This window comes from Petaurus breviceps, unplaced genomic scaffold, assembly GCF_028583685.1.
Source record: "Petaurus breviceps papuanus isolate PSGF00001 unplaced genomic scaffold, PetGlider_PUasm1.0 140, whole genome shotgun sequence".
Lineage (NCBI taxonomy): Eukaryota > Metazoa > Chordata > Mammalia > Diprotodontia > Petauridae > Petaurus > Petaurus breviceps.
The window spans coordinates 13,286,558-13,301,848 of record NW_027185698.1 but is presented as its reverse complement, the minus strand read 5'-3'; positions in this window follow the sequence as shown (position 1 = coordinate 13,301,848).

Genomic DNA, 15,291 nt, shown 5'->3' with positions numbered 1-15,291 from the left:
TTTAATGCACTTTTCCTATGTTTTAGGATTTTAGGATGAGAAGGATTATGTGTGTCATGTGATCCAACCACTTCACTTTATAGATGAGGAAAGAAAAACTCAGAGAAGTTTGTGTCATCTACTTGTAAGACCTTCAATTTGTAAGAGAAATTATTTCATACTTTAACTAAAATTTATCTTCTTTAGTGCCTAACATCGGACTCTGCACAGAATGAATATTTTATACTTGTTATATTAATTAGTGAAGTAATTGATTTATTTTATTTATTCAAATTGGGGCATCTCATTAGCACAGTGAATAGAGTGATGGGTCTGAAGTAAGGAAGACTCAGCTTCTTCAGTTCAAATCCAGCCTCAGACACCTACTAGCTGTATGACCCTGGTCAAGTCACTTAATCCTGTTGGCTTCAATTTCCCACATGTAAAATGAGCTAGAGAAGAAAACTTCAAACCACTCTCATATCTTTGCCAACAAATGGGGTCAAGGAAGAGTCAGATATGACCAAACAACAACAAAAACATTATGGTTATAGGAGAGCTGATAAGAGTAATGTGCTGATAAATGTTTAACAACTGAGTTTCTCAAAATTTTCTCAAAAATATGACGCTTCTAAGTTTTATCCAAACTGTTATAATTTTCTCTTTCATTTTCTTAAGTCTAGTCAGCAAATCAATGGATCAAACTCCAATTTTTAGTATTTGCCAATTTCTAAAGTGCTAAAGATCACACTGAAAACTTAACTAACTTCCAGATCAGCTGGCTGTAGCATACCCTGCTTGGCAATGATACATTTGCCTCTGACCATTATCACTTCGGAGGGTCTCAGGAGAACCAATAAATCAGCAAGGATTTATTAAGTAGCTTTTTCTTCCCCCCCTTTGTCCTTACTTGTGAATTCATCAGTACAAGAAACAGCTGGTGTGAATACACCTTCTTGATTCATTTGGTCACTTACAAGCTCATAGAGATGCTTGGGGCTTGGTTAAGGGACTTGTCTAGAGTCACATAGTCAGTATGTGTCAGAGATAGGAGATTAATCCAATTCTTTAGACTCTAAGGGTGTCCCTTTTATCCATTCTCCCACTGTTGCTTCCTGAGTATCTCTTAGGTACTGAAAGCTTATAGTATATAAACAATAAAAAGTATAGTCTGTGTTTCCTAGCTTAGGGCAACTTATAGGAACAGAGCCAAATCATCCAAGTTCCTCATTTACATGAATCATTCTTGTTGCTTAGTTGTTTTAGGTTTGTCCAACCCTTTGTGACCCCATTTGGGTTTTCTTGGTCAAGATACTAGAGTGGTTTTCCATTTCTTTCTCCAGATCATTTTACAGATGAGGAAACTGAAACAATGAGGATGAAATTACTTGCCCAGGGTCACATAACTAGTAAGTTTTTGAGGCCATATTTGAACACAGGAATATAAGTCTCTCTCTAGGCCTAGCACTCTATCCACTATGCCACCTACATGAACACATAAATGTTTTTAAAGTGTTGGTATCTAGCTTTTTCCACTCTAACAGGGTGGTGTAGCTGTGTCAATGTAACTTTTAACTGCTTTAAGGTTTTCCATTATTTCTGTTCTCTCTACTTTTATAGCTCTTGTTATTATTTTATAAGATTATATTTTTGCCTGTTTAAAATTTTATATTTGAAAGTGCTAGCTTGGGGCAGCTACATGGTGCAGTGAAGAGAGCACCAGCCCTGGAGTCAAGAGGACTTGAGTTCAAATCCAGCCTCAGACACTTAACACTTACCAGCTGTGTGACCTTGGGCAAGTCACTTAACCCCAAGATGACAAAAAGTAAATGAAAGCACTAGCTTTCCTCACTTTAAAAGGTATAAATGAAGCAATATTGCTTGCTATAAAATAGGTACGTGAAAAACATTTACATATAGTTATGCTAATAAGTCCTTAGTAGGATTTTTTTTTTTTACTTAGGCATTTAATATCCTTCCCTTATGAAATCTGAGGCAGCATTCCTATTTAGAATTCTAAAATAGTGGCAAGAAAGGAGCACTGAGAAACAGGCAATGCTATAAGGTCTTTGATTACTCAATGGAAAGAATAACTTAGGTCCAGTCTCTGGACATTTCCTGTGGCAATTGGTATATATTCCCCGCTAATTGTCCCTTTCTTTTCATTTTATCTCTAAATCCAGCTAAGAAAGTGGGCAATTTAATTCAATAAACTGGTTCATCTGGGCCTAGGTCTCCCCATAGTCATTATAGATAAGATCCTACATGTCCCATTTGTTTGCTCAACTTGAGGAAATCAGAGAACATTCTAGTCCCATCCTCTCATTTCAACCCAGGCAATTACTACACTTAATGATCCCAAAGCACAGATCTGGAATCAGAGTTAGCACGTAATTCTCTGCTACCCATAAGCCTCCATCCTGCAATCCCTCAAAAGGAGAGAGCATCTTAAGCACACATCAGGTATGGAATTTTTCCTGCAGCAAAAGGAAAACCTGTGAAACCATTTTTGAAGCTGTCAGACCCCTAGAAACTGGAGAACTGACATACCACTTCTTTCTCCCAATCTGGATGCCAATTAAGTCATCTGTATTATCTCACTCTCATCTCTAGCCACCTGTAAACAATGTCCTTTAATAAATCTTCTTTCAACTTTAATTTATGTATAGGTTTCCTTTGACTCTATCCTGTTCAGACATTTGCATTACTATGTAATTGTTCAATTGGAAAGGCATTTATTATAAATGAAAAATCAAAATGAAAGGAGAAACCAATCAATTATCTTCTTCATTTCTAAAGTTCTCAAACCCAGAGATTTCATTCTCATTTCTGCAGTGAGTAGCCCTAAAATTAGGGTACCATCAAAATATCCACTTTGCAAAATTTAAGGATCTTCTTCAGCAATGAAACAGTAGCAAGAGTAGATATTTTTTTTCTTCCCTTCCTCCATAGATGTATGCATCTGTACTGTGGCTTATTATCTGGGAATATATGAAACCACGGTATGGACATCTCTCCTAGCACAGATGGGTAATTTGTAAGCACTGCTGTGCTTGACTCTTGGGAGCAGAAAACAGTGCAAGGTTGTATGGACAGGTAGAGAGTTGGGAAGGATATTTGCCTTCTATTGTGGAAGAATTATGGATGCATCTTAGTGGTTAGGTCTTAAGCAAGGTGCCCACTGAAAAATTGCTTAGTAATCAAAAAGGGGGGAAAAAAGAACTCACCCAATCTTTGACCATTTAAGTATAAGCTTTAAAAAGAAAATAGTAGTACATGAAAGAATGCTCCAAAAAACTAAGGAAAATGCAAACACAAATGAGCATTATGCCCTGCAGGTTGGCAAAGATAACAAAAATAGTGATGCTCAAAGATGGAGGCAGTATTAAAATTATGGGCACTCTAATATATTTTTGGTGGAACTGTGAGATGGCATATCCTTTCTGGAGAGCAGTTTGGAATTATGCAAATAAAGTGCCTAAAATTATTATATCCTTTGAACCAGAGTCTTCAGTATGGGGCTTATAATCCAAGAAAAAAAGTCCCCATGTACACAAAAATATTTACAGGAAAATGTTTGTGATAACAAAAAATTTGAAACAAAGAACATGCCCATAAATTAGGAAATGGCTTAACAAATTGTGGTCCTTGAATGATGGAATTTTATGGTGTTATAAGAAATAATTAATTTGATAAACACAGAGAAGTATGGGAAGCTCTGTATGAATCAATGGAAAATTAAGTAAGCTGAGTCAATAAAATTAGATAAACATTAGCTACCACGGAAGTGGAAATAACACATGTGAATCAAAAGAAGGTTTAATGAAATTATAAAGATCAAGATAGCTCAAATGAAAAGATATGAGAAGACACCCCAGATTCACCCATTTGTGGAGGTGGCTGTACACAATGCTTAGACATTGTAAATGTTTTCAGAATTTTTCAATGTCTTTATCAGTTGTGCTGATATTTATTTCTTCTTAAAAAATACAATTTGTTATATGGGTTGGTAACTACGATAATGGAAGAAACAGGACATCAGTGAAAACTTTTTTTTTTAAGCAATTGGGGTTAAGTAACTTGCTCAAGGTTACACGGCCAGTTATTTCTGGGTGTGGTGCTGAGTATCTGAGCCCAGATTTGATCCTCAGGTCATCCTGACACTGGAGCTGGTGCTCTTATTCGCTGAGCCACCTGGCTGCTCCTTGAAAACTTTTTTTTTAATAGTAGAAAAACTATCTTAAAACTCTTTTCATGTTCTTGACTGGTCTTAATTATTTTTTCTCAATCCATTCTTCCTAAACCTGCCATCAAACTCAACTAAATAAAATGTTATTCTCTAATTTATATATCATTGAAAGTTTGTATAAAAGTAACATTGAGACCCTTACCAGATATTTGCACATAGCTCTCTTGACTCTGTTTTCCTCCTGATATTTGCAATGACACATGGAAGGAAGAGACATCAATTGATAGCTATCCCAAAAGTTTTGTAGGTAAAAGATGGGGATTAATAAAAAGACAATAGTAATTGAAAGGTGGGAGGTAGGCTGTCCTTCCAAAGCCTGTGTTAGAATTGTAACAACCAGGAGGCAAGTAAAAGCATTTGAACAATGTACTGGCTGCACATACAGAATCATAAAATCATAGGCTCAAGATGAATTATTCCAATTCCCTCATTTTACAAATGAAGAAACAAAGGCCAAGAGAGGTGGAGGGACTTTGTCAAGGTCTTCCAAGCTAAAAATAAGCATAAGCAATATTCAAACTAAAGACTTCTGACCCTACAATTAGAAATGCAGATAATTTTATACTATTTGAAATCATAGAGATATAATTAAATGTACAGAAATGGGGGGGGGGACAAGTTATTGGGATAAATAACAATCCAATTTGACTAGAGAGCTTAGTACAAGAATAAAAGAAGCTGAATCAGCTATTTTAGATATAGATTCCTTAGAACTTTGAAGGACAGGCTAAGGGAGAAGGACTTTATTCAGATGAAAATGGCAGATTGACAAAGACAGAGGCCTGTGAAGACTCTGATATGGAATTTCTGGATTCTTATGAGTAGAATTTCAGTAGCCTGGAGTAAGAGTTCTGTGATCTTGTTCACTTAGGCAGCTTTTGCCATAAGAATCGACAAGATGTCTATAGGCCCTTCTAATTCAATTGTGCATTAACTTCCTGTATCCAACTATAAGACATAGAACTTCCATTCTCCTGCTGTGGCTATGACACTGAAAAGAAGGAGTGGACTCCAGTCTACAAGGGATTGAATGGAATGCATGGTCTATTTTATGTGCATTTAATTATTCTACTTTTACTACATATTCATATACCTAATTAACATGTTTTTTTAAATCATGACCTTGAATATAAGCAGAAAACTGAAGCAATATGAATGCAAAAGCAAACAACTGAGTTCAGAAAAAGAGTAAATAATTTATACTCCTAAATGAGAATGTGAGAAATAACTATAATGTGATAAAAAAAAAGTATAGTAATTAACTGTTCATTGAACACAGGTTGCTACTCCTACTTATGCTAATTATTTTAGCCAAATGTATCCTGATATTTTCACAGTATATATAATATATATATATATATATGTGTGTGTGTGTGTGTGTGTGTGTGTGTGTGCATATGTACTTTCATGATGTTTTAGGGATATTCTCTCACAAATTTATTGTAAGTTATTATGCATTATGGAATTGTTTGCTAAACCATTATAAACTTTCATTTTGTTCATGTAAAATCAACTGAAATATAAATAAAACATTCTGTTTTCTAGATCAAGCTGTATATATTTATGTGTGTGTGTATCTGTGTGTATGTATATGAATACGTAGTCTATTACAAGTAGTTCTCAATCCAAAGGGCCTGGATATGATTAAAGGTATACTTTTAATGAAATAAAAATGTCTTTATAAAGTTAATGACATCCTGGAAAATAGCAACAGCCAAGACATCAAGTAAGAAACTTTAGCTGTATGCAAATTAGATACAATAGACTATAATTTTTATATGGTTTTATTTTATGACGGTTATGATACTTATACTCATGGTACTTATACTGACCCTAGGGTGATTCAGAAATCTGATCTTAATTCTCTATCAATTTAGTGCTGAATTTCACACCGTACATATGTGTTTCAATGCTTTCTTTTGTTGTGTTTTTCATTGTATGTTTTTTTTTTTTTTGCTTTTTGGAGGGAATTGTGATTAAGTGACTTGCCCAAGATCACATGACTATGATTTTTTTGTGTTAAGTGTCTGAAGTAGGATTTGAACTCAGGTTTTCCTGACTCCAGTGCCAGTGCTCTACTCACTACACCATTGTATGACTTTTTAAGAATGAATCTTACACCAAGGAAACTGCGCAAAAGTTGTAACTCTTAAAGAACACACTTAATGAGTGCAGCAGCTTGTGTGGTTTGTTCTTTGTTCTGTAAGAGGACCATTACATCACGGAGATGATGACATGATTTTCAATTAAATTGGATTTGAGTGAGGGAGGGCTGTGTAAAGTCACCAGCCTCATAGTGTGGGAAAAGGAAGCATTTCAGGTATTATTGAAATCTACAAGCAAACTGAATAAGTTATATTGAAGCATAAATAAAAGTGAAGTCAAATAACAGAAATAACAATAATGACCAACAAGTGATTGCTGAAAACAATCTGAATAAATCCTAAGGGAAAAAAAAAAGAAAAATACTGTCAGAGGTCCTAGCATCTGGAGAAGGTGCTACTGATTCCTCTACAATGAGGTAAAACCTTTCTAAAGTTGAAAGAACAGTGAGAAGACTAGGAAATAACCAGGTCCTAGCTATGGTACTAAATCAAAAATACTTGTAAATGGCAGTGTAATAGGAGAGGTAAAGTACCAAAGATGGAGAAATTTTCCTAAGGAAAATCACTTTTTCATTAAAGATTCCATCAAAATCATTTATATATATATATTTATTTATTTAAGCAATTGAGGTTAAGTAACTTGCTCAAGGTTACATGGCCAGTTATTTCTGCGTGTGGTGCTAAGTATTTGAGCCCGGATTCGTTCCCCAGGTCATCCCAACACTGGGGCCGGTGCTCTTACTTGCTGAGCCACCTGGCCGCCCCATCATCAAAGTCATTTTTAGAAGAAATGCAGTTAAACCTTTAAGAACTAGGCATATATATTAAACTATAAAACAATCACCCTATCAAAATATGTTTTGGGGATTTTTTTTTTACATGCAGTGGGTCTGGAAGTCTTGATCCCATGGAGGGAATGAAGAACTGTAAAACAGAAGCATAATCATTCTGGAATTATAGAAATTCCCAGATGGAAATGAAATAATGCATTGTGACATTGCTGTATCCCACAATCCATGAAAAGTTAAGAAATTTGTCAAAGAAAAGCTTGGGTAAGTGTACAAATTCTTTATTGGAAGTACATAAAGTTTATTTGCTGGAGTTTAAGATTTAAACTACATTGAAAATCTAGGGGGCTGTAATCAAGACAAGGCTTGGAAAAGTTCCTGGTTCATTAATGGTGCAGTTATTAGCCAAAGTGATAGAAGTATGTTTTCATGATGAAGATTTAAAGAATCGGTATGGGGATCTCATGGACTCAGTCATGTATTTGGAATTCTACCTAAAGGAGAATATATTACCAATTATAAGGTTTTTAAAGATGTAAGAAGCTGTAAGGGAGATCATATGTCAATAAATTTATTTTGCTTTGTCCAAAGTAATTTACACGCCTGTCAAGAAAACTGAAAATCGTCACTCAGTTCTGCCATCTGTTACTTCAGCTTCATTTTTGTTTTTGATGGGGGCAACATCAGGACAAATAAATTGCTAGGTGATATAGGGTATCCACTGTCTTATTTTCCTTCATAATTTAACATAAGCTGCTTGGAAAAAAATATAGTGTCAAAGGAAAGGGCAAGGAATGAAAATTAAGAAACTTGAGTTGTAGTGCCAACCCTGATATTAATTAACTATGACTTTGGAAAATCACAACCTCTCTGGGTCTGAGTTTCTTCATTTTAAAAAATGAGATTGTAGTATATGGTCTCTAAGGTCCTTTCTAGTTATACAATTACACAACTCTCTAAGATCCTGAGGATCTTAGAGAATCTTTTTCCAGGTAAAACTAATCAAGCTCTGGAATCACAAAGCTTAGAATTTTATAAACTCATAGAACTTTAGAAGTAAAAGGATTGCAAAGACCTCTAATTCAGTCTGGTCATTTAGCAGATGAAGTAACTGAGTCCGAAAGCATTCGGTCACTTGCTAAGATTACATAGAAAATGCATGGCAGGGTAAGGGACTATAATCTATCTGCTGACTCCCTATCCCATGCACATCTAGCCTGTATCTATTATACTGAGGAGACCATGACACAGTGAAAAATGTCATTAAACTTGATTTCAAAAGATCTGTATTCAAAACCCAGCTCTGCTTCTTGCTACCTCTGTGCCCTTGAGCTAGTCATTTCCTAATATTTCTTTCAAATGATTGTGTTTGATCCTCCAAGGTTCAATCTTGCTCTAAATTCTATGAATCATTTAGGGAGAGAACACATTGGTGCATCTATATATTGTGTTTTAACGTAAAATATGTTTGAGATACACAACACTCCTGAAACAGAGGTGGTGAGTTCCCATAATGACCTTGTGTCTTTCTGACTTTAAAACCACTGTTCTGTGTACTTGTTACAAGACAGACACATCTATCTTGTATTTTAGGACACTTCTTATAGAGTTGGTATATCAATGTCCTTCTACTATTAAAAGGACAAAATATATTCTTGTGTTTTTTAAAGAAAGGCAGGAAAAAATATTATAATTTTTCTCCAAAAAAGAAAAGATAGTTATAAGCATAAAAATAACATGATGGATATTTTAAAGACATAAACCTAACATGTTTTTATTAATCTTGATTGAATAAGCTATTGACCACACTGCAATTATTTTTAAATAACAGAAGGGCAACTGGATGAAAACTAATTACTAATGTGAAAACTCCCTTGGGCTAAATGCAAACCCCTTGATAGAATCACATTATTGTCTTGGGTGGATAGTCATACATTATTCTGTTTGTTCATTCTGAAATCTGGACTGTATATTTTTACTTCCTTCCAATTATCTACCTCATGGGGTTTATGAACCTTAATTGATATTTTACAAGGGTCTTAAAAGCTGTAAAAATAAAAGTGCTATGGAAATCACATTATATTGGGTGGGAAAATCTGGTTTAACTGTCATGCTACTAATCAGAAATATCTACTAAATGTTTCAGTGTGTTATCAGCAAAATGATCAAAAGTCATCTTGCAAGTAGATGATATATATATAAGTCTTCAAAAACATATACTTGTTCATACAAAACACTATAGGAAAAAGATTGGGAGCTGTGGAGGGAAGGAGTGGTAGGGTAGGGAATAACATTTTATCCCAAGAAGATCTGCTTAAGTGAGGAAATTCAGGAACAATAAGTGGAAAAGATGGATGAAAGGAGTTGTTTGAAGTTCAAAAGAGACAGAAAAACAGAAGTATTATTTTGACTGGAGTATACCATATACACCTGGCAGAAAGAAATAACAAATGAAGAATTTGAGAAACTCTTAAATCAGGAAGAAAGGCATTTCATAATAGTAATGTTAAGTTTAAATTATCTGGAAGTCTCCTGGATCTCTTTCCCTTCCTTCAGACAGATCAGCCAAAGATTTCTTGATTTTCCCTAATCATAATTTCATGCTCCAAAAGCTGGAGGAACAAAAAAGGGGAATGTTTCTATGGATATGATTCTGGAAGAAATTGTGGGAACCTTGGGAAAAGTTAACATTTAATCATAGAATCTGTGATAGAAGAGGAAAAAAAATCTAGGTACATGGTTAGATAAGAACATAGATTGATGAAAGGATAGATAGATAGATAGATAGACAGACAGACAGACAGACAGACAGACAGACAGACAGATAGATAGATAGATAGATGGACAGACGAACAGACAGATAGATACATAGATAAAGAGACAGACTGGAGTCACTGTCCTGTATTGTATATCTATTATTTCATCTTTTGAATGTCAAAATCTATATAGCTTTATATTTTAGTTTACAGGTTTATATACACATATATCTTCACATTCAAAAGAGGGCAACATTCAGTTTTATAAGAATAGTGTTAAAAGTAGCAATGTTCAGAATGTACTTATCCTAGCAAAGGAAGCTAGCCCTCTTGCCCAGCTATACTAGATTTTTACCCTGAAGGACTTACAAAGAACAGGTACAAAGAAGAGGCAGAGCTATTCAATTTACATTGCTCCTCTTTTTTCTGCCCAGGAAAATGTCCTTTGGACTAGAAAGGAGAAGATCAAAATGGCTAATAGGGAGTTAAAACCCTAAGTCAGTAATGAGAGAGTAAGATCACATGTAGTTGCAATTAATGAGCTCAACTTCCCTGGTCCAGATGAATGATATCTTGGAATTATGAAAGAATGGCAAAGTGTTCTTGCTGGGCCACTTAGTAATCTTTTATAGGTAACAGAAAATGTAATGGTTATCTCAAGACTGGCTAATGGGGAAATTTGTGTCATATTTTCAAAAGAGGAAAGAGAATACAGTTTTCAAAATATTGGTGAATCAGCTCAATTTCAACATGACAAAATTTAAGCAAATGTTATTAAAGAGAGCAGTGTGGATAATGGATAAGAATCCAATGGAATGCTGAACTTGGAGTATTAGGACCTGAGTGCAAATCCTGGATCTGACTGTTCCTGTCTGATCATAGTCTTGTCTGACACTGAAGCTCTCTGGGCCTTAAAGACATCATCTATAAAATGAGGAGGTTTCAATAAATTAAATTCAAGATCCCATCCAGCTCTACATATATGATCCTATATTCTAAAAATATATTTAGTGAATAAGTAGAAAAAGAAATAGGGATCACAAATAACCAGTATGGTTCCAACAAAGATAGATCATTTCAAACTAACTTCATTTACTGAGAGAAGTATTACACAATTAATACTGGAGAATGTGTTACATGGGACTTATCTGATTTTTTTTTCTTTTTGGAGGGCAATTGGGGTTAAGTGACTTGCCTAAGGTCACGTGGGTAGTAAGTGTTAAGTGTCTGAGGCTGGATTTGAACTCAGGTCTTCCTGACTCCGGGGCCAGTGCAGTATTCACTATGCCACTTAGCTGCCTGACTTATCTGAATTTTAATGAAATATTCTGTCTCATTGATAAAAGTCTGTCTCTGATAAAATATTCTTTCTCATTCTTATGGACAATATGGAGAGATGTGACCTAAATGATAGTAAAATTGGGCAGGTCCAAAACAGGTTGAATGACTGTATTCAAAAAACAGTCATTAATTATTCCTGTCCTCTTGGAAGGAGCTCTCCAATGGCCTTTCCTGGATATGGAATATTTTACAATATATACAATTATATTCTACCATAATCATGTTTCACAAAATTCTAGGGAGACATTCTGTCAATTTGGGGTTAGGTGATGAAGCTAATGAAGAAAATAGATAACTAATTTCTTTCAACCCTTTACTTTTCAGGGACTATATACTGAAGCAAACTATCAAGAATGTATAATGTGCTTATAGCCATACACAAAATTGTAGGATGCTAATAAACTGTCTTGGTCTCCACGGGTAGGGATTGAAAAGGATTAAACTAACAACTTTTGACAGGACTGGGGGAAAGGGTGAAAATGAGACACCAGAAATTGAAAGTGTTCTGCTAGCAACTAAGTGAAGGAGAAAAAGAACAAAGTGATTTTTCAGGAGGAAAAAAGGTTAAATAACATTCCCTTTAACTCATTGCATTATTGGGTAGAGAAGAAGAAAAAACAGACCTTCTTTTCAATTTTCTTATAGTCATTGGTCTGTATCAGATCACACTGACCTGGGCAAGGCTCTAATTCCCTTTATTTTCTGATAAGGTCTTTATCAGATTTGCTGTCTTCACATTTTCCTCTTTTTCTGATACTTAACTGTTTTTCCACATTACAATTAGTATTGGACACAACCAACTTTTTAAAAAAGTTGGAGCAACTTTGAACTGTACTATGAACAAGTTTTGAGCAAGTCTTGGGCAAGTCAATCTACTTCTCCTGCCTCAGTTTTACCATACAGAAAATACTGAGGTAAGATAAGATGATTTTGAGATACTTTGTGGCTCTAAAATGTGATTGTGCCATATCATTCCCCCTCCCAGCCCTATGTCATATGGACTACACTTTTTAATCAATACTTAATTGTAGTTTGTATGACGAGTGAAAAATTTGAACTTCACAACTTCATAATACTGAGCCAGTCAATCAATAGGCATTTATTAAGACCCTCCTATCTGCCAGGCAATGTGTTAGGTAATGGAAATACATAAAAGGCAAAATACAGTCCCTGACTTTGAGGAGTTCACAGTCTAAAGGGGGAATACAACATGCAAACAAATATCTTCAAATAAGCTATATATAGGAAAAATAGGAAATAATCAACAAAGGGAAGGCTTTAGAATTAAGAGGAAAGGGGAAAGGCTTCCTGTAGATGGTGAATTTTTAGCTGGGATTTGACATATGTCAAGGAAGACAAGAGGCAGGGATGAAGAGGAGAGACTCCAGGTGCGGGGGACAGTCAGAAAAAAATTATCAGATTGGAGAGATAGAGTTTCTTATTTGTGGAACATCAAGGAAGCCAGAGTCACTGGATCAAAGATTTCAGGGGGAGGTATAAGGTGTAAGAAGACTGGAATTGTAGGAGGTGGGAAGTAAGTTATGAAGGGACTTTGACTGCTAGAAGATTTTGTATTTGATCTTCAAGGTGAACTGGAGGCACTAGAGTTTGAGTACTTGGATGATATGGTCAGATCACTGCTTTAGGAAAATCACTGAATTTGGCAGAATGGAGGATAGAACTGAAGTGGGGAAATATTTGTGGCAGGCAGACAAAAAATCAAGCTATTACAACAGCCTAACTGTGAGGAAATGAGGGTCTGCACCAGGTCAAAGGCAGCATCAGAAGAAAGAAGGTGAGGTACTCCAAAGGAATTGCAAAGGTAAAATCTATAGACCTTGGCAATAACATAATAAATGGAGGGGAAAGATTCAAGGCCAACACTTAAGTTGTGAATCTGGAAGAGTAGGAACATGGTGTTGTCCTCAGTAGTAATAATGACATTTGCAAGATGGGAGGATTTAGGGGGAGGTGGGTACAATTATTATCCCCATTGAATAAATGGGTTATTACATGTGTGATGCAGTATTTACATTCAAGTATCCCTAATTCCATGACTCATGCTCTATCCACTGCATCACCTGTAGTCTTAAAAGAGTTGTTTCTCATTTACTGGAGTGGGAGTGAAAGGGGAGACAGCTAAAGTTAGGCTCCAAACTTGTTAAAAGACAAAGTCATGAATATCCAAAATATGAGTGGAGGGGCAAAGAGATAGGGGATGTGCTCTATTCAGCATCAGAAAAATAAAACAAAAGGCCAGGGTCTAATAGATACTCATGTCCTTTATTACTGATATTCTGGATATGCTTTACCATTAAATAGTATAGATTATAATTAGCAAAAACTCAAAAGAAATAACCACCATGGACTAGATAACCTCCAAGGCTCCTCTCCCAACTAAATTCCATGAGCTAAGACAAAGGTGACAAAAATCTGTCTTCACCAGACCCCCTGCACCACCTTCACTAACCTATTTTTTTTTTTTTGCAACAAGATAATATCTCTATCCTATACTAATAGATGGAGAAATGCAGAGCAACTCTAAAATGTTATTGTGGATAAAACACTAGACTGAAAATCAAGAAGCATATGGTAGTGTGACCTTGGGTACATAAGTTTACCTTTTTACCTTCAGTTTCCTTATCTGTAAGGTAACAAAATGTAATCTTGGCCTTTAAGGAGGGGGTGAGGGAATATCTAAAGATTCTAGAGGAGAATGTTCCAGATGTTCTGCTGCTTTAAACTCATCCAGGAAAGAAAGTTTTTGAAGTTGGTCATCACAATTAAGCCCAGTTTATTGTTCCATCATTTTTCTTTTTCTTTAAAGTTTTGCATGTCGTTATTTAGACTTTTTCATTATTCGAGTTTGTGTATCGGTCTTCCCTGTCACCATAGTAACTTTCTATGTTCAGATTCTTCTTTTGTTGTTTGCTTATTTTTTCACCATATGTCTTGACTTTTAACTTAATGTTAAAGTTGGTCTCTGCTTCTGGTGTAAAAGAGACACTGTCAAGTTTTAGACCTTTTGTCAACTCTTTTCAGAGCTAGCTCTGGGGATCTTTAGTTTTTTGGTTCTTCCAAGGTGACATCATTTAAGTAGAGTTATCACTGCTCTCCTGGTCTGTGTTCTCATCTATGAACAATCACAGACACTTTTCTCTACCTTAGAACTGTAATCAAGGCCCCTGCACCCCTGCAGCCACAATTGCTAATGCTCCACTTAGTTTTGAGACTATAACCTAAAACTGTGTATGGACAATGCAACAGAGTCCTGCACCTAGTGCCAGGAAAGGATCACCATAAGCTTCTTCTGACCAGTTGTCTGAGCCCCTGACATTTTAAGAGCTGAGAACTCCTGAAGTCTCTACTGTCACTGATAAACTGCCACCAAGGGCTCCTGCTGGCACATTTTAGATTCTACCACCATCTCCCTTAAGAGAGAGACCTGTTGACCTCCCAAGTTGTCCTGGGCTGGAACATTGTTTTGCTCTGATCTTTTGTTGGTTCTGCTGCTCTGCAATTCAATTTGAGGCATTATTTTAAAGTTCTTCAGAGGGGGATTTGGGGAGAGTTCCAGTTGGTGTCTACTTTTACTTCACCTCCCTCCCATCTTCTGAATAGCAATTAGAAATGTATCCTTGATGGTGTATGAAACAAGCCACATAGACTCAATATACCCTGAAGTAGTTCAATAGTGCTTTAAAAATAAACTCTTGGGTGGTGCAGTGAATAGAGCACTGGCCCTGGTGTCAGGAGGAACTGAGTTCAAATCCAGCCTAAGACACTTAACATGTACTAGCTATGTGACATTCTGCAAGTCAACCCCAATTGCCCTGCCTCCCCCCTCCAAAAAAAGACAAAAAAGAATAAAGTAAACTCTTTTTTCAAAACAAATGCATGAACAGATAAATAAATGAATATTTTTTAAAGAATATGGAGTTAGTACACTACCCAGGATATGTTTGTAATTTTCTTATAGATTCTTCCCTAACTTTATGGAAGTGTTTGAGATTTTGCCCTCTTAGGAACTCAGTAGTCCTTTGATAAACACATAGTAGTGATTTGTTTGATGA